The following is an 18854-nucleotide window of genomic DNA, read 5'->3' on the forward strand; positions in this document are numbered from 1 at the left end:
GATGTGATAGAAATAAAGAAGCATTCACAGGTATCAGAGATACATGTATAAACTCCTCTCTGAACAGTCATATATTATATACCTGCACTGACTAAATAATCACCTTCTATCTTGAAAGCTACAGAAAGCACAACTGTTATGAAGATCATTATCAGAATAATCCACAATGCATTTGAGTGATTACAATCTATATTGTAAGAAGGGAGTATATACTGGATTTTCAAATGGTTTGTTTAGGCTATGCATGAACTTAGTATATTTTATTTAATAAAAGTTAATTTTTCGATGTGTTGAAAATAACTTTCTGAAAGCCAATTGCCCTCTGCATAACAAAACCTTTACAAATATTAATAGCATTTGAGCAATTCTCTTTCTAGGAATCAGTGTTAAGAGAATAGGCAAAATTCAAACATAAATATAGACATGCATTAATAAAAACATAATTTACAATAATGGAAAATTAGAAAAATACTAAGTATACAACAATGGAAAATTGGAAGTTATGACACCCTCATACAATGGACTATTAGGAAGCCATGAACATATTTGTTTCCCAAGAATATTTAATGCTGTAGGACATGCTTATGTTGTATGGAAAAAGTAAAAAGAAATGGAAAATTAAAAAAAAACAAAACTATTTTGCCACATGTCATGAAATATTGTTCCAGGAAGGGTTATTAATAAGTCCAAAAACTATTAAAAGAATGATTTGTGATAAAAAAAACTTTTGTTTGGTTCTAAGACCCTTTCACAAAGACTACTTTTGATAGATTTTGTTTAGACAAACTTGTTCTAAAGAACATTTGAACACAAGTGGGAATTTAAATATGCACTAGATATTAGATGGTGTTAAAAATAATAATTTATTTTGTTAGATTTAATGCTATTTTGACTATGTAGGAAAATACTTCTTTTTTTAAAGATTTTATTTATTTACTTGACAGAGAGGTTTTTTTTGTTTGTTTGTTTTTTGTTTTGTTTTGTTTTTAGAAAAATACTTCTTTAGAGAATATTATCCAAGATGGAAAGAAGTTGAAAGAAATATCTGTGTTTTTCCAGTAAAGATGTTGTGCTATGGGGGCACCTGGGTTGCTCAGTCATTAAAGCCTCTCACACTTGATTTCAGCTCAGGTCAGATCTTGGGGTTATGAGATTGAGCCCCCCTGTGGGGTTCCCTGCTTAGTGGGGTCTGTTTGAGATCCTTTCCTTCTGATCCTCCCCCCTGACTTATGCTCTTTCTCTCAAATAAATAAAATAAATCTTAAAAATAAAAAAGGAAATATCTGTGTTTTTCAAATAATGAAAAATGCATACATAAAGGCAGTAGATAAGAAAAAAACAATAAAGGTGTGAGACTGAGAATAATAGATAAAAGGTACTAATGAGGAAGTAAGGTAAAAGATTAGGTAAAGGTAGTAGATAGTTTCTATAGAGTAAGAAGAGGAATAGTCTTTGAAAGCAGATCATCTGTATCTGATCTTCTGAAATGTAGAAGCAGAGGATTTTGAGGTGCAGTATACAAAATATTATTTGTTTCACACCACTGTGATATGTGTATATGCAGCTAATGCTCTGAGCAAAAGCACAGAAATAGTGAAATTACTCTTACTCTTAAATGTTATTTTTGTAAAACTCATTTCTTTCTTTTTTTTAAGATTTATTATTTATTTATTTGACAGAGAGAGAGAGAACAAGTAGGCGGAGAGGCAGGCAGAGAGAGAGAGAGAGAAGCAGGCTCCCCACTGAGCAGAGAGCCCAATGCAGGGCTCAATCCCAGGACCCTGAGATCATGACCTGAGCTGAAGACAGTGGCTTAATTCACTGAGCCACCCAGGCACCCCTGTAAAACTCATTTCTATAGAAATAAATTACTTTACAGTATTTCTTTCACAAAACCTTCACATGTATCTGCCAGCCTGGTAAGGTATACATTTTCCTTCATGCACAACATATGTTCCTATTCTCTTTTTTTATATGCTGGATTTGGGAGAAAAAATATCACATAATGCTTACCTCAAAACATGTCAATTGTTTACGTACTATACATATCTCATTTCACACCAAATGTTATTTGTTGCTCATAGAGTGGGGAAATCTTCCTCATCTCTCCTCCCATTCTTCCCTATGACATCTGTTTGAACTGTCTTGAGAAACTTTCAAGAAAAGAAGTTATCAACATAACCATGAGGTAACATTTTATTAAATATCTTCCAAATTTTTCTTCCCCACTTTTGTTTTTCCAGTCCTCCAACTAATTACCAATTTAAATCATGGGAGTTACTTAGAAAGTACTGTGCTTTACATCCATTGTTTATATCTGGACTTCAGCCAATTTTATTTTCCAACTTAGTACAATTTTGGTAGAATCTAATCTAGTCTCAGGTCAACCAATAATTTTTTTCCCCATATCTTATAAAACTACTATTAATGTAAGATCTGTTTTTAATAGCAACACATTTTCTCTATGTAAGTTTTAGAACATGAAATCATTTATATACTTCAGATAAAAAGGAAGTTTATTACATAATTTTTAATGCAATATTGTAAATAAGTGTGTTTCTACATATTGAAACTCATACTCTCAGTTCATTGGAATTGTTCTTTTGGTTTTGTTAGTCACATTCTAAAGTTCTCAAGCATTCTGTATTTAAAGAAATAAAATGATAAAGCACATTGGTCATTTCTACAAACTAAAAATCTATACTGTGATTTATTTCTTATAGGGCAAATTTTAGTCAAATTATACAGAAAACAATGTGAGGATTTCAATATTGTATTTTCCTGCTGATATTTTGAATATATTAAAATACTGACAACTATAGTGGTTTTCAAATAAGCTGATAAATGGAGAGGTTTTTGAAAAAATAATTGAAGAAATATGTTTCTCTGTTATAACATTTAAGTAGAGTCTATGATCTAAAATGAAATGGTGAATGATGAAATTAAAACATCCAACGGAAAAAGTTTCTTTTATAACAACAAATTTATATATTTTTAAATTAGTTGATTGTTTATATTCCTCCCTCAAACTCTTGCCAAGGATAATTATTTTTTTCTTAAAATATATGTAAAACTAGTATATTATAATTAGAGATTATATAAGAAATATTTATCAATTTTCCCAATTATACTTAATTTTCAAATAGAAAATATAAGTTCTGTAGAGAGTGCATGTAGAATTGTAGACGATTTTATACCTGGCAGAGATAGAATGACATTTTGTATGTAGCTGTATAAATAACATTCACGTCATATTTTGTACTTCATTTTATGAGTGTAATCATCAGAACCATTTATCAGATATACATAGCTGATATCTAAATAACCTTAGTTATGGACACCTGGGTAGCTCACTCAGTTAAGTGTTTGCCTTTGGCTCAGGTCATGATCCCAGGATCCTGGGATCCAGCCTCACTCAGGCTCCCTGCTCAGTGGGGAGTCTGCTTCTACCTGCCACTCCCCCTGCTTGAGCTCCCTCTCTCTGTGACAAATAAATAAAATCTTAAAAATAAAAAAATAAAATAACTTCAGTTATAATTTTAAGGTAAACAAAGCAAATACTTAAATATAATGGAGCTTTAAATTTAGATTTATATCTGATTTGGACATGCACAGAGCTTGATTCTGTTATTTGACAAGAAATAGTACATGGTATTATATATTATAAATTATGTGATACTAATATATTTTTGTGGGTATTTTATATGTGTTGAGCATTTAAAAAACCTTTATTAAACAGTGGAAGACATATTATTAACTGTTACAGTAGAAAATATGGAAATAATTTCTATGTGTATGTTTGCTTGCATGCTCACCTGTGGTCAAATTTTAAAATAGCTTCTAAGCTACAAGAGTATAGAAGTCAAGGGAAGTTTTCAATAAAAGGATTTCAATTTTCACATGGAGTTCTAAATACACATTAAAAATAAAAATAAATAAGTCCATAGATAGCCAGACTCAAACAGTTATGGCAAAGATTAATTTGAATATCAGATCAAACTGGAAACATTCTATTAACTTTCCAACTGTTAAATTAGTCCATGATTATTCTTTTTAACCACTAGGGTCTTGGTTTGGTAGAAGTGAATATGTTTCACAATTCCTTAAGTATTTCAAAATATGAAGACAAATTCAGATCATATTTAAACTTCAAATAAAAACTTAAATGTAACTGTCACCAGGAAATATTAATAATCACAATGTAAATAAAACACAGTGTTTCCTTTTAAGTCTGTTGACTGCTGTAACTAATTAGTTGAAATATCCCTACAGATCCAATCATGATTAGCCAAAGTCCTAAAAATATCATGGCTGACTTCTGATTTTATCTTTAACTAACATTTTAAGAACCTAAAAGTTGTCACATAAAATTTTCAACAAGAAAAATTTTAAAAAGGTAAACTGAAATCAGTGACTTATATGGGACCCATCAGAAAGTTGAAGCCACAGAACAAATTATTATCTGATATCTAGAGACAGGAAAATATAGAGGGTCATACTTGGGGTCTGTTTACTTGGAGCAGAAGTTAATGAAGCAATAAACTGGTAGGAACATTTTAAGAGTAATTTTGAATGTAGGCTAGCATTAGAGCAAAAAACTCCTTGGAAGAGATGATACCTAATGAAGCCCTTTACCCTTTTGTGGGTTTTACTTCCAGGAACTTTATCAAGTTCAAATGGTGAAGCCCAGAGAGACATCCTCATAAGTCCAGAATGGGGTAGGGCAAAGACAGCATTTTCAAATAGTCCCAGAACAATCTTCACAACAAATGTCTACTTTTGAAAAAAAAATTATTTGGTCAGAGCTTTATTTCACTTCAGAGTAGGGCACTTACCCAATTGTACCACCTGTAGCTTTCCTGTCTCATCTAAGGAGAACTGCAAAACACTTGTGAAGATCACATACCGTGGACAAAAAATCCACTAAAAAACTAAAATTTAATCACAAGGTTATAGAATGCTCCCTTTCTCTCATATCTTAACACCACATTAGTAGGGTTCCAGTATATTAGCAGTAGATTGTAGCTATGAGAGCTAAAAGGTGCAGACTCTTTCGAATAGTCATTAAGAAAGCCTAAGGTGGGGCGCCTGGGTGGCTCAGTGGGTTAAAGCCTCAGCCTTCAACTTGGGTCATGATCCCAGGGTCCTGGGATCGAGCCCCACATCGGGCTCTCTGCTCAGCGGGGAGCCTGCTTCCCCCTCTCTCTCTGCCTGCCTCTCTGACTACTTGTGATCTCTGTCTATCAAATAAATAAATAAAATCTTTAAAAAAAAAAAAGAAAGCCTAAGGCAACAGGGGAGGCAAAAAAAAAAAAAAAGAAGCTAAAAAATTTGACATCTCTGATACCTACAGCTATAGCAAACATTAGACATAGCCCAATTCTAAGTCTAAGGCAAAGTAACAAAACCTTAAACCAAAGACTTATTTAGCTTTTTTCCCCTTATCTGATACATCATGTCCAACTTTCAAGAAAAAAGTTACAACTAGAGCTGAAGGCAGAAAAAAAAATAGTCTAAAGAGACAAAGCACACATCACAACCAAATTCAGAGATGACATACATTTTGGAATGATCAGAGAATTTAAGTATAAATATGCTAAGGTCTTCATTAGAAACAGCAGATGACGTGCAAAAACAGGTGGGCAGTGTAAACAAAGAGATAAAAACTCTAAGGAAGTAGGCGTGCCCGGATGGCTCAGTTGGTTAAGTGTCTGCCTTTGGCTCAAGTCATAACCCCACAATTCAGGGATGGAGTCTCATATTGGGTCCCCTGCTCAATGGGAAGCCTGTTTCTCCCTCTCCCTCTGCCTGTCACTGCCCCTGCCTGTGCTCTCTGTCAAAGAAATGAAATCTTAGGAAAAAAAAAAAAACCTCCAAGAAAGTAGTCTTAGAATGTTAGTAACAATAAACACAACAAACACAACAAAATACTTTAAAAAATGAAGAATTCCTTTGATGGGCCCATCAACAGACTGGTCGTAGCCAAGGAAATAAGCAGTGAGGTGAAAGATGTACCACTAGAATTTTCCCAAGCTGAAAAACCTAAGAGAAAAGAGAAAAGAAGAATGAAAAATAATTAACTGTGGAACAATTACAAAAATCATAACATACATATAATAAGAATACCAGAAAAAAAAAAGAAAAAGGAAAATGAGAAATATTTAAAGTAATAATGGCTGAGAATTGTCAAAAATCAATGAAAGTAAAAAAACACAGAGCCAACCAACACCATCCAAGATAAATACCAAAAGCCGACACCTAGGCTTGTCATATTAAAACTCTGGAAAATCAAGAATGAGAGAAAAACTTGAAAGAAGCCCAGGGAAAAACACCTTATCTATTGAGAAACAAGGATCAGAATAACAGTGGACTTCTTAAAAACCAGAGTCCATGAAAGCAACAATAAAGTGGAGTGAAATATTTAAACTGTTGGGAAAAAAAAAATTCACCAAGCAAGAATTCTACATCCAGTGAAATTATTTTTCAAACACAAAGTTTCCCATGAGGAAATTTATCATCAGCAAACCTGCAGTGCAATAAATGTTAAAAAAAAAAAAAAAAAAAGTTTAGGGAGGAGAAAAAAAACTATATAGATCAGAAGCTCAGATATACAAAATCAAAGAAGAGTGTTGGAAAAGGATTAAGGTAAAGTAAAATACTTTAGTTTTCTTATTTGTAAGTAATCTAATATTAACCATTTAGTATTTAAAACAATAACAATATATTGGGTAGTTATACCACATATATATGTGAAATAAATGGCTGCATAGTCATAGAGAAGAGAAATTTGAGAAAACTACTATACCTGCACTGTATGTAACATGGTCTGTTTAGGTAGGTTAGTTATAAATGTATAGTGTAAATTATAAAGCAAAACCTAAAAAACATTATCAAAGAAGTATAAGTGATATGCTAAGAGAACAAAAATGAAGTCATAAAATACTTAATTAAAACCAGAGAAGTCAGAAAAATAGGAGTAGAAAAGAAAGACAACAAAAGACAAATGCAATGAGTATAAAAGTCACAAATATTAAAGATATTAATCCAACTATATCAATTATATATTAGTTAAACACATCAACTAAAAGATAAAATTGTCAGAGTATTGACTAAGCAGAATTCAGGAAAAGGAAATTTATCAGGGATAAAAATAGTTAATGACAAAAACTCTTAGGAGACCGAACAGTGTTTTATATGCATGTATCTCACAATAGAGTGTCAAAATATAGAAAGCAAGAACTAAGAGAAATGTAAGGGGAAACGGACAACCTACTACTATAATTGGAGAGTTTAACTCCTTTTTGTAGTAACTGATAGATCCAGTAGGCACAATATCAGAAAGGATATAGCTGACTTGAACAGTACTCTCCATACACTGCATCTAGCTGAAATTTTTAGAATACTCCAACCAACAGCAGCAAAATACACATTCATTCAACCTCACATGGAATGTTCTGGGTCATAAACAATCTAATAAATGTAAAAGAATATAAAACATACAAAATATTCTTAGGTCACTACAGAATTACATAGGAAATTAAGAAAAATTTTTAAAAAGCTGAAAAATTCTCAAATATTGGGAGGGTTTAAAAAAAAACTTCCCACTAGCTCCAAAAAAATTAGGTTTAAATATAATAAAACATGCACAGAATCTATATGTGGAAGAATACAAACTCTGAAGAAAAAACCAAGGATATCTTAATAAAAAGAGAGTCCCATGTTTATGAATTGGAAAACAATACCTTTAAAATGTCATTTCTGGGGCGCGTGGGTGGCTCAGTGGTTAAAGCCTCTGCCTTCGGCTCAGGTCATGATCCCAGGGTCCTGGGATCGAGCCCCACATCGGGCTCTCTGCTCAGCGGGGAGCCTGCCTCCTCCTCCTTTCTCTCTCTGCCTGTCTCTCTGCCTGCTTGTGATCTGTCTGTCAAATTAAAAAAAAAAATGTAATTTCTTCCCAAATTGGTCTATAGATTCAGCACAATTCCAATAAAATCCAGGAAACTTTTTTTGTAGATACTGGAAATGGATTTTAAAGTTTTAAGGAAAAGTCAAAACACAGACCCACACAAATGCAGTTTCCTGATATTCACCAAGGCAATAAACACAATTCAATGTAGAAAAGATCATCTTCTTGACATGGTACTGGAAATATTAAACATGAAAAGATACAAACTTTACAACGTCCACAAATATTCACTAAAATGAACTCTAGACATAAATATGAAACATGAAACTGTAACACTTTCTGCAGAAAACACAGAAAAATGTCTAGGTGCTTTGGCAACAATTTTTTAGATAAAACACCAGTAGCATGGTCCATAAAAGAAAAAAAAAATGATACACTGGATTTTATCAGTATTAAAGATATATGTTCTGTTGAAGATACCATATAGAGAATGAAAAAGTGTTATAGTCCTAAAGAAATTATATGCAAAACACATATATGATAGTAGACCTAATCTAAAATATATAACTCATATTTAAATCTCAACAATAATACAAAAGCCAAATTTTAAAAAGGGGAAAAGATTTGAACAGATTCTCCCATCAAAGAACATGTACAAAAAATAGACAGCAAGCAGCATCATTTGTTATTACAAAGTTGTAGATCAAAACAAGATACTGCCACATACCCCTAAGAATAGGTAAAATCCAAAAACTGACACGATCAGAATGCAGACCAAGAGTAACTCTCATTCCTTTTTTTAAAAAATTTAAATATAATTTTATCATAAAATCCATCATACTCATCAGCATTTATGCACTTTGAAACTTTTTCAGTATAAATGTCATCAGATGAATGTTTACAACAGATCTATTCTTAATCACCAAAAACTAGTAGCCACCAAAATGACCTTCAATATGTAATGGAATAAACAAACTGTGGTATATCAATATGGAGGATACCATTCAGTAATTAAAAAAAAAAAGATTAACCAATGAAAAGACATAGATGAAACTTAAGTACACACTGCTAAGTGAAAGAAGCCAATGTATATGGTTTCATTTAATTGAGATTATAAATGATTTCATTTAAATGAGATTCTGGAAAAGGCAGTACTAAGACAATACAAGGATTAGTGGGTGTTAGGAACTTGGGGGGAAGTACATTTTTCCCCATTCTTATATATGGGCTGTGCAAAATGTCATACTGCCAAAGAGTACAATATAAAAAACTTTACAGTGGAGAAATTGGACAAATGCTACCAAGCCATTTGATCAAGGTCAACATCAATTATGATAAATCATGTTATAGTAGGTACCCCTTCATAAAATCCATCTATGAAAAACCCACAGCAAATACATTCTCAAAGGGCAAAGCCTGAAAACATTTCCCTTAAGATCAGGAACATGATAAGGATGCTCGTTCCCACCAGTATTGTTCAACATAGTAATAGAAATCCTAGAAACAGCAGACAGCAAAAAGAAATAAAAGGTATTCAAATTGGCAAAGAAGTAGTCAAACTCTCTCTCTTTGCAGATGACATGATACTTTATGTGGAAAACTCAAAAGACTCCACCCTCAAATTACTAGAACTCATAAGCAATTCAGTAATGTGGCAGGATACAAAATCAATGCACAGAAATCAGTTGCTTTCTTATTACACTAACAATGTAACTGTAGAAAGAGAAATTAGAGAATTGATTCCATTTACAATAGCACCAAAAGCTGCAAGATGCCTTGGAATAAATTTAACAAAAGAGGTAAAGGATCTATAGTCTACTAACTATGGAACACTCATGAAAAAAATCAAAGACACAAAAAAATGGAAAAATAGTCCATGCTCATGAATTGGAAGAATAAACGTTGTTAAAATGTCTATGCTATCCAGAGCAATCTATACTTTCAACACCACTACAATCAAAATAACAATGGCATTTTTCAAAGTGCTGGAACAAACAATCCTAAAATTTGTATGGAACCAGAAAAGACTCCGAATTGCCAAGGAAATGTTGAAAAAGAAAAACAAAGCTGGGGGAATCACATTACCTGTTTTCAAGCTATATTACAAAACTGTGATCACCAAGACAGCATGGTACTGGCACAAAAACTGACACGTAGACCATGGAACAGAATGAAGAGCCCAGATATGGACCCTCAACTCAATGATCAAATAATCTTCAACAAAGCAGAAAAAAATATCCGATGGAAAAAAGACAGTCTCTTCAATAATCAAGGCAAAAATGGGCAGAAGACATGAACAGACACTTCTCAAAAGAAGACATACAAATGGCTATCAGACACACGAAAAAGCGTTCATTATCATTAGCCATCAGGGAAATTCAAACCAAAACCACACTGAGATACCTCCTTAGACCAGTTAGAATGGCAAAAATTGACAAGGCAAGAGACAAGTGTTGAAGAGGTTGTGGAGAAAGGGGAACCCTCTTACACTATTAGTGGGAATGCAAGTTGGTACAGCCACTTTGGAAAACAGTATAGAGGTCCCCCACAAATTAAAAATGGAGCTCTCCTATGACCCAGCAATTGCACTACTGGGTATATATCTCAAAGATACAGATGTAGTGAAAGGAATGGCCCTATGCACCCCAATGGTCATAACAGCAATGTCCACAATAGCCAAACTGTGGAAAGAGGCAAGAAGCCCTACGACAGATGAATGGATAAAGAAGATGTGGTTCTTATACACAATGGAATATTACTCAGCCATCAGAAAGGTTGAATACCCAACTTTTGCATCAACATGGATGGTACTGGAGGAGATTATGCTAAGTGAAATAAGTCAAACAGATTAAGTCAATTATCATATGGTTTCACTTATTTGTGGAACATAATGAATACCCTCCAGGGCATTAGGAGAAGGAAGGGAAAAATGAAGGAGGAGAAATGAGAGGGGGAGATGAACCATGAGAGACTATGGATTCTGGGAAACAAACTGAGAGTTTTAGAGGGGAGAGGACTGGGGAGATGGTTTAGCCCAGTGATGGGTATTAAGAAGGGCATGGATTGCCTGGAGCACTGGATGTTATATGCAAACAATGAATCATGGAACCACTACATCAAAAACTAACGATTTACTGAATGGTGACTAATGTAGCATAATTTAAAAAAAAAATGTGAGAAAATAAATTTCTGTTGTTTAAGCCAAAAGAAAGAAAGTAGATACCCTTGATATGATGTCATGAGAAATATCGTATCCTTCCTTACAAAAATGTATAATTTCAGTCTAATCATGAAAAAAAAATCAGATAAACTTCAATTTAGGGATACTCTACAAAACACCTGCCAGAACTCCACAAGAGAATTTTTGTCATCAAAAACAATGCCACAGACAAAAAAGCCTAAGAAAGCATGGTGGCTTATTATAATATGGTATCTTGGGTGGAATATTGGCACTAAAAATAGATAGACATTTTTAAATTCATATAAAATATAAACTTCAGTTAATATGTGTCCATATTGGTTCATTAATTGTGAAAATGCACCATATAAGATGTTATTTATAGGGGGAAAAATGGGCATGGGAGTATATGGGAACTCTGCAATGTATTCGCAATTTTTTTCTGTAAATCTAAAACTGTTTTAAAAAACAGTTGATATATTTTTTAAAAAGTATTGAACTATCATGGCAACCTTGCCCTTTTCATATATTCATGCCTTGAATGCTAACAAATATAGAATTAATTAAATGACTCTTTTGTTAAAAATAGGATGAAAGGAGACATCTTACAATGTGCTAGGGGAATGCAGTTTTCCCTTTTAAGCTATTCAATACAAACGTTCTCTGACAGAATTTGTTTTACATTATTAATCCTGAAAGAGTTTTCATACCTCTTATACTAATGCCAAAATTAAGGAGTCAGGAAATGTATCCATTTCAAAGTAAAAAGGAAGTGGTTATCCAGTTTCCTATGTAAAACCTTGTGCTCCTGAAAAACAGAGAATTGAACCAGATGGAAGATAAAATGTTAGATAAAAATTGATGACAAAAATTACTTTAAAAGACTTTGGGAAAAAATCTAGAAATCCATGATGTGTATTTTCTTTTTTTCTTGCTTGCTGAAAGATAAGTGAGAGCACAGTTACCATCCACATGTTTCTAGAGATATGGGATCACACAAAGAAACACTGTTTCAAACAAACACTCCATTCAACTTCCCTCCAAATCCATTTATTTAGAATTTTTTTTTCCTGTTCAGTGTAAAGAAAGCATATTTTGTTGTTGAAGAATAACCTGGGGATATGAGAAATCATTTGTTTTATTTAAAAAAATAATAACCCTTATTTATTAAATACATAGAGTATGGTAGGCATTGACCTAAGTATTTAAACTGAGTTATCTTACTTTAACCATCAAAACCAGCTTAAAAACTGCTTCTTTGTTTGTTATAGTCCTGTATGAATTCAATCCACTTCCAAAGTTGTTTCCACATTTGTAGATATTTGTCACAGAAGCACCTCCCACTTCTCTGTAACAATTTTGCCTTAGTTCATTTAGGCTGTTAAAACAGAATATCACAGACTGGTTGGCTTAAACAAAAACATTTATCGCAGTTTTGTTTTTTGAGAAGTGCAAGATCAAACATGCTAGAGGATTTAGTATTTGGTTGGACCCACTTTCTGGTTCATAAGAAGGTTCATCCTTTAACTGTGTCTTCACATAGTGGAAAAAAAAAAGAGAAAGAGAAAAAGTGCTCTGGGGCCTTTTATAATGGCAATAATCCCGTTCATAAGGGCTTCACCAAGGCCCAACCTCCTCATACCATCACATTAGAAGTTAGAATTTCAACACGTGAACTTTGGGGAGACACAAACATTCACTGCACAACAATACTATAAACAGAATTCATAAATTATCAAGTATCCTCCTAGATTTATATATCACACACACATATATTTTGCAGTATGTGTTTTTTGAGTTTGTTAAATTTGTTTAAAATGCATGATACCCCAAAATGTTTACATCCAGCTGCCAAAGATGTCTTTATGGCAATTATTTTGCTTGAATAGATAGCTTTTCATAACTCCTACCTATATCACAGACTGCATCTCCTACCATTCTCTGCTTCAAAACATGTGTTGATGCAAAATAACATCCTTCCCCACACATACTAATTATTTTACATCTCTTGCCTTTTGTTTTTTTAAGATTTCATTTATTTATTTGAGAGAGAGTGAGAGAACCCACAGAGGGAGAGTGATAGGGAGAAGCAGCCTCCCTGACGAGCAGAGAGCCTGAAGCAGGGATTAATCCCAGGGTCCTGAGATCATGACCTGAGCAGAAGGCAGACGCTTAACCGACTGAGCCACTCAGGTGCCCACATCTCTTGCCTTTTGAGCATTTTGTTACTTCTCCCTTAAGAATGATCTTTTCTGATTACTTAACAGAGAAATTCCATGTAACTTTCCAAAGTGTGAATACCTTCTCTCCCAGAAAAGACTCTGTGTAATAGCTTATTTGTTTAAATTTATATTTCAAAAGTTGATGTGAGGAATTATATATCATTTGTATTTATGTATTCAATAGCATGTACTATTATCATTTGCTTTGTATAACAAGAGCACAGCACTATGCCTAGCACACCTGGGACTGCTAGATGGCCATGGCAGGACAAATAGATGAATAACTGAGGGAATTCTGGAAAAAAAAAAAAAAAAACTATGATATTGATGAGGTGGCTTTATCCTATTGTCACTTCTACAGCAGTGCTCTCACCCTCTGGGAAGACTGATTCCTCTTGTGGATTCCCAGAATCCACAGAATGACAACTTTTCTTCATTTCATTTAATCACTCTTCCATTTAGACCAAGAGAATAGTGTTCCTGCCGGTATAACATTTTAAAAATCTTACTGGCTTTTTTGGTGAATGTTAAGGGAATCCACACCACTAGACACAAAGGCTCTCCACAGATTCTTCCTGGATAGCTTCCTTTCAATTCCTGGTTTCTGCTGAAATGACTGATTGAATCTAAAGTCCCATGCTTATTTCTTCTCTACTCTTAAGAAGTTCAAAATTTGGTGTGGTCGTCAGAATACACATACACACACATATATACATGAACAACCTAAATATGGTAATTCAAAGGGGGAGACTGAAACCTTCCCAAATGCAAATAAAATGCCAGTAAATACAGACATGTGAGACTATGTTTAAAACAGCAGTAGTGGGGAGGACCAAAAGAGTTTGCAGATATCAAAAGAACACTTTCTTATACCATACAGAAAAATAATTTAAAATAGATCAAAAACCGAAATGTGAGATGAGAAATCATTAAAATCCTAAAAAAGAACATAGGCAGTAACTTCTTTGACATAGGCCATACCAACTTCTTACTAGATAGGTTTCCTGCAGTAAGGAAAAAAAGGCCAAAATAAATGACTGGGACTTCAACAAAATATAGATCTTCTGCACAGCAAAGGAAATAATTAACAAAACTAAAAGGCAACCTTTGGAATGGGAGAAATTATTTACAAATGACATATCAGATAAAGGGTTAGTATCTAAAATATGCAAAGAATTTATAAAATTCAACACCCCAAAACAAGTAATCCAATCAAAAATGGGCAGAGGCATGAATAGACATTTCCCCAAAGAAGACATCAAGATGGCCAACAGACACATGAGATGTTCAACAATGCTCATCATCAGGGAAATACAAATCAAAATTACAATGAGATATCACCTCACACCTGTCAAATGGCTAAAATTAACAACAAAAGAAACAACAGGTGTTGGTGAGGTTGTAGAGAAAGGGGAACCCTCTTACACCATTGGTGGAAGTGCAAATTGGTACTATTCCGGAAAAAGAGTTAAAAATAGAACTACCCGGGGCGCCTGGGTGGCCCAGTGGGTTAAGCCTCTACCTTCGGCTCAGGTCATGATCTCAGGGTTCTGGGATCGAGTCCCGCATCGGGCTCTCTGCTCACAGGGAGCCTGCTTCCCCCTCTCTCTTTGCCTGCCTCTCTGCCTACTTGTGATCTCTCTCTGTCAAATAAATAAATAAAATCTTTAAAAAAAAAAAGAAAAAGAAAAATAGAACTACCCTATGACTCAGCCATCTTACTACTAAGTATTTAACCCTAAAATACAAATACAAAAATACCAATTTGAAGGAGTACATGCATGCCAATGTTTATAGCAGTATTATCTATGATAGCCAAATTATGGAAAGCCCAAATGTTCATTGTCTATGAATGGATAAAGATATGGTATAAATTCAGGAATAGAAGAAAACTTTTTAAACAATTCTAATTAATATAGAATACTATGTTAACTCTAAAAAAAAATTATTATTTGCTGCATTCAACAGTTCAAGGATTGATTTTATTAACCAAAACTAACTACAAAGTGCTTACAGCAACTTTATTTAAAAATACCCCAGGGGTACCTGGATGGCTCAGTCAGCAAAGCATCCAACTCTTGATTTTGGCTCAAGTCAAGATGTCAGGATTGTGAGATCAAGCCTGACACAGGGCTCTGCCCTGAGTGTGAAGCCTACTTAAAATTCTCTCTTTCTCTCCCTCTACCCCTCCCTACCCCACTCACACACTTTCACTCTCTCTCTCTAAAACAATAAAATAAAATAAAATAAAGTAAAATAAAATAAAATAATAAAGTAAAATAAAATTGCCCCAAACTTGAAAAATGTTTTTTTTTCTTACTACTAGGGTGGATAAACTCTAATATTTGCACAGTGTAATAATATACAACAACAAAAAGAATGAACTACATCTAAAATATCAAAAATGAATCTCACAGACATGGTAAAGAGTGAAAGAAACCAGAACAAAACAAGTACATATTCTATAATTCCATTCATAAGCATTTCAAATTTAGGTAAAACCTATCTATAGTAATAGAGGTCCAAATTATGACTATCTTTGGAAGCATTAGATATTCACTGGGAGGAAGAATGAGGGAGCCTTCAGGTTGTTAAAAATACCACATATTTTGATCTGGGAATTGGTAGTCAATGTTTATATAAATAAATAAATAAATATATATATATATATATATATATACACACACATGTGCGTGTATGTGTGTGTGTATGTGTGTGTGTGTGTGTGTGTGTGTGTGTGTGTGTGTGTATATATATATATATATATAAATAAAATAGTTAATAAGATCTCACTTCTTGGCTATCCTGGTTTATAACTGTGTGACCTCAGGCTATTTATTCTGTCTGAATTCTAGTTTCCTCCCAAATAAAGGTGGACTAACATTACTTCATATAGTTAAAGTACTTAAAATAAAGGAATATAAAGTTAAAAGTTAAAGACATAAAATAATGTCTGGCACATAGTAAGTACTCAATAAGTAATTAACATATATCTCTAATATATGGTAAACCAAAACATTTTTGTTTCAGTTAAATAAATTTTTGTATGCTTCAAAAAAATTCACTTGATTAATCTTATAAAGAGTGCAAACTAGGTTCAGTATTAAATTTGTTACAATTCAAAATAAATAATTTGCATCAAGAAGGCTAATTGTGGGGCGCCTGGGTGGCTCAGTGGGTTAAGCCGCTGCCTTCGGCTCAGGTCATGATCTCGGGGTCCTGAGATCGAGTCCCACATCGGGCTCTCTGCTCGGCAGGGAGCCTGCTTCCCTCTCTCTCTCTGCCTGCCTCTCTGTCTGCTTGTGATCTCTGTCTGTCAGATAAATAAAATCTTTAAAAAAAATAAAAAAAGAAGGCTAATTGTGCTAGATGAGATTTTGCTGAGTATATGTTCAGTCTCAGTTATTTTTCAAGAAATGATTCTTTTTTTTTTAAGATTTTATTTATTTATTTGACAGACAGAGATCACAAGTAGGCAGAGAGGCAGGCAGAGAGAGAGAGAGGAGGAAGCAGGCTCCCTGCTGAGCAGAGAGCCCAATGCAGGGCTCGATTCCAGGACCCTGAGATCATGACCTGAGCCGAAGGCACAGGCTTTAACCCACTGAGCCACCCAGGCGCCCCAGTATATCTTTTAAACATATAACAAAAACATTTATTTTAGTTAATGAGATTTACATGAAGAGGAAATTGAAATATTTAAAGACCCATCTTTATTATATGTCACTCAGCTGCCATGTTCTTCCTATCTGCCATTACATAACTTTTCCTCCTTTACAAAATGCAGCTTAAAATACCAAATTTTCACTGTGAATTTCAAACTATAACCCTAAGTGACTCTTACATGCATTCTTTGTGATACTTCTATATCTAGAGAATATCATTGTTTATTCACTACATATTAGATATCTCCATTCCTTAAATTCATTATGTATTAGATATTGTCATTCCTTATATTTCTTTTTTTTTTTCATTCCTTATATTTCTACCCTGAGTCTCTTTTCCTATCATTTTATATATTGTCTCAACCCCATACCTTTTCATCTATATATTGGTGATGCCCAATGTTTTGGTCTTCAAACAGGACACATTTCTGAATTTGAGAACTTTATTTTTAACATAATTGTTCTCCACTTGAGTTTTCTAGAGATACTTCTATTAAGCTCAAAATTAAATGTACTTTCTCACCAAACCTGTACCTCTCTCTTGATATTCTATTACAGTAAATGGCCACAGAATTTGCCCAACAACCCTTTAGCCAGAAATACAAAAAGTTATCATACACATTTCTGTAATATATATATATATATATACACACACACACACACACACGCACACGCACACACACACACGCACACATACATAGACACCTTTTGTTTTCATATTGAGCTAGCCCTAAAACTTGTATGGACCATGCTCCCATTTTCACTGTATCACTTGTTTTTTGCCTTTCATTTACCACCCAAAGCATTGTAATACCCTTTGACAGAATTTCTGCTTCAGGTTTCAATATCCCCAATCTATTCCTCACTACAGCTAGAGTCACACATTGTAAAAGTGTAAAATGGCCATATAACCCACCTCCTTAGAATCCCTCGGTTTTTCCTCATCACTTTAAAAATAAAAACTTTATGGGGCACCTGAATGGCTCAGTGGGTTAAAGCCTCTGCTTTCGGCTCAGGTCATGATCCCAGGATCCTGGGATCAAGCCCCGCATCGGGCTCTCTGCTCAGCAGGGAGCCTGCTTCCTCCTCTCTCTCTGCCTGCCTCTCTGCCTGCTTGTGATCTCTGTCTGTCAAATAAAAAATAATAATAAATAAATAAAATAAAATAAAAAATTTATGTAATATGATACATTAAAAATATAAACTTTATAACAGATACAAGGCACATTTTGGCTTTCTATTCCTCTCCAAATCCTTACACAGGGCAATAAAGTAAAACCTGAAGATAGGATGCCCATATGTGGCAGATTCTCTCAAATATCTCTGACTTTCTACACTATGGTATCTCTGCATGGAGCAACCCTCCTTTTATTTTTTCCTCTCCCATCAATCCAATCAATGTGTTAGGGATGGCATTCTATGTGCCAAATATTATTCTGTGTATTAAGTCACCACGGTTTTTCTTGTGATTCTTCTATTATCCTGCAATACTCAAGTCATGTTTATATCCTCTGAAGTCATCCCTAAAGCCTTTTCTGATCAAGATTATTTTCATGATGGCACATTTCCTTGTTAATGCTAAATCTAAAACGTGGCTTGTTGATGGAGGGGCAGTCAGTAAGTCTTAATAAATTCTCTCAGTGTCGTGAAATATTTCAAAAATACATACTCTAAGTAAAATCAGCAAAATGACTGGGGAAATCCAGCTTAAAACAAGTGTCCTAACTCCCCACAACCACCACTTCCCAACCTAAGCTTCTCCTATATGGAAAATCTGAAGCCACCACGGCCCTGATCATACTGCATCATGATTGTTAGTTTATTTTTTAAAGCCCTAATGTTATTTAAACTCTTCAAAGTTAACTTCTTCAAGCAAAGTGCGAGTT

General features: G+C 33.9%; 1 protein-coding gene across 2 annotated transcripts in view; it reads left to right on the forward strand.

Moving 5' to 3' along the window:
* Positions 1–18854, forward strand: part of ADAM29 (ADAM metallopeptidase domain 29) — a 59404-nt gene that overhangs the window by 13939 nt on the left and 26611 nt on the right. Inside the window, exon 2 of one of the 2 annotated variants that reach the window (XM_047719790.1) lies at positions 2085–2188. The exons of the other annotated variant lie outside the window; for it this stretch is intronic. The gene's annotated coding sequence lies outside the window, so the exon portion shown is untranslated. The remainder of the gene's footprint in view (positions 1–2084; positions 2189–18854) is intronic. 2 annotated transcript variants of the gene reach the window in all.

Source organism: Lutra lutra, chromosome 2 (genome assembly GCF_902655055.1).
Source record: "Lutra lutra chromosome 2, mLutLut1.2, whole genome shotgun sequence".
Lineage (NCBI taxonomy): Eukaryota > Metazoa > Chordata > Mammalia > Carnivora > Mustelidae > Lutra > Lutra lutra.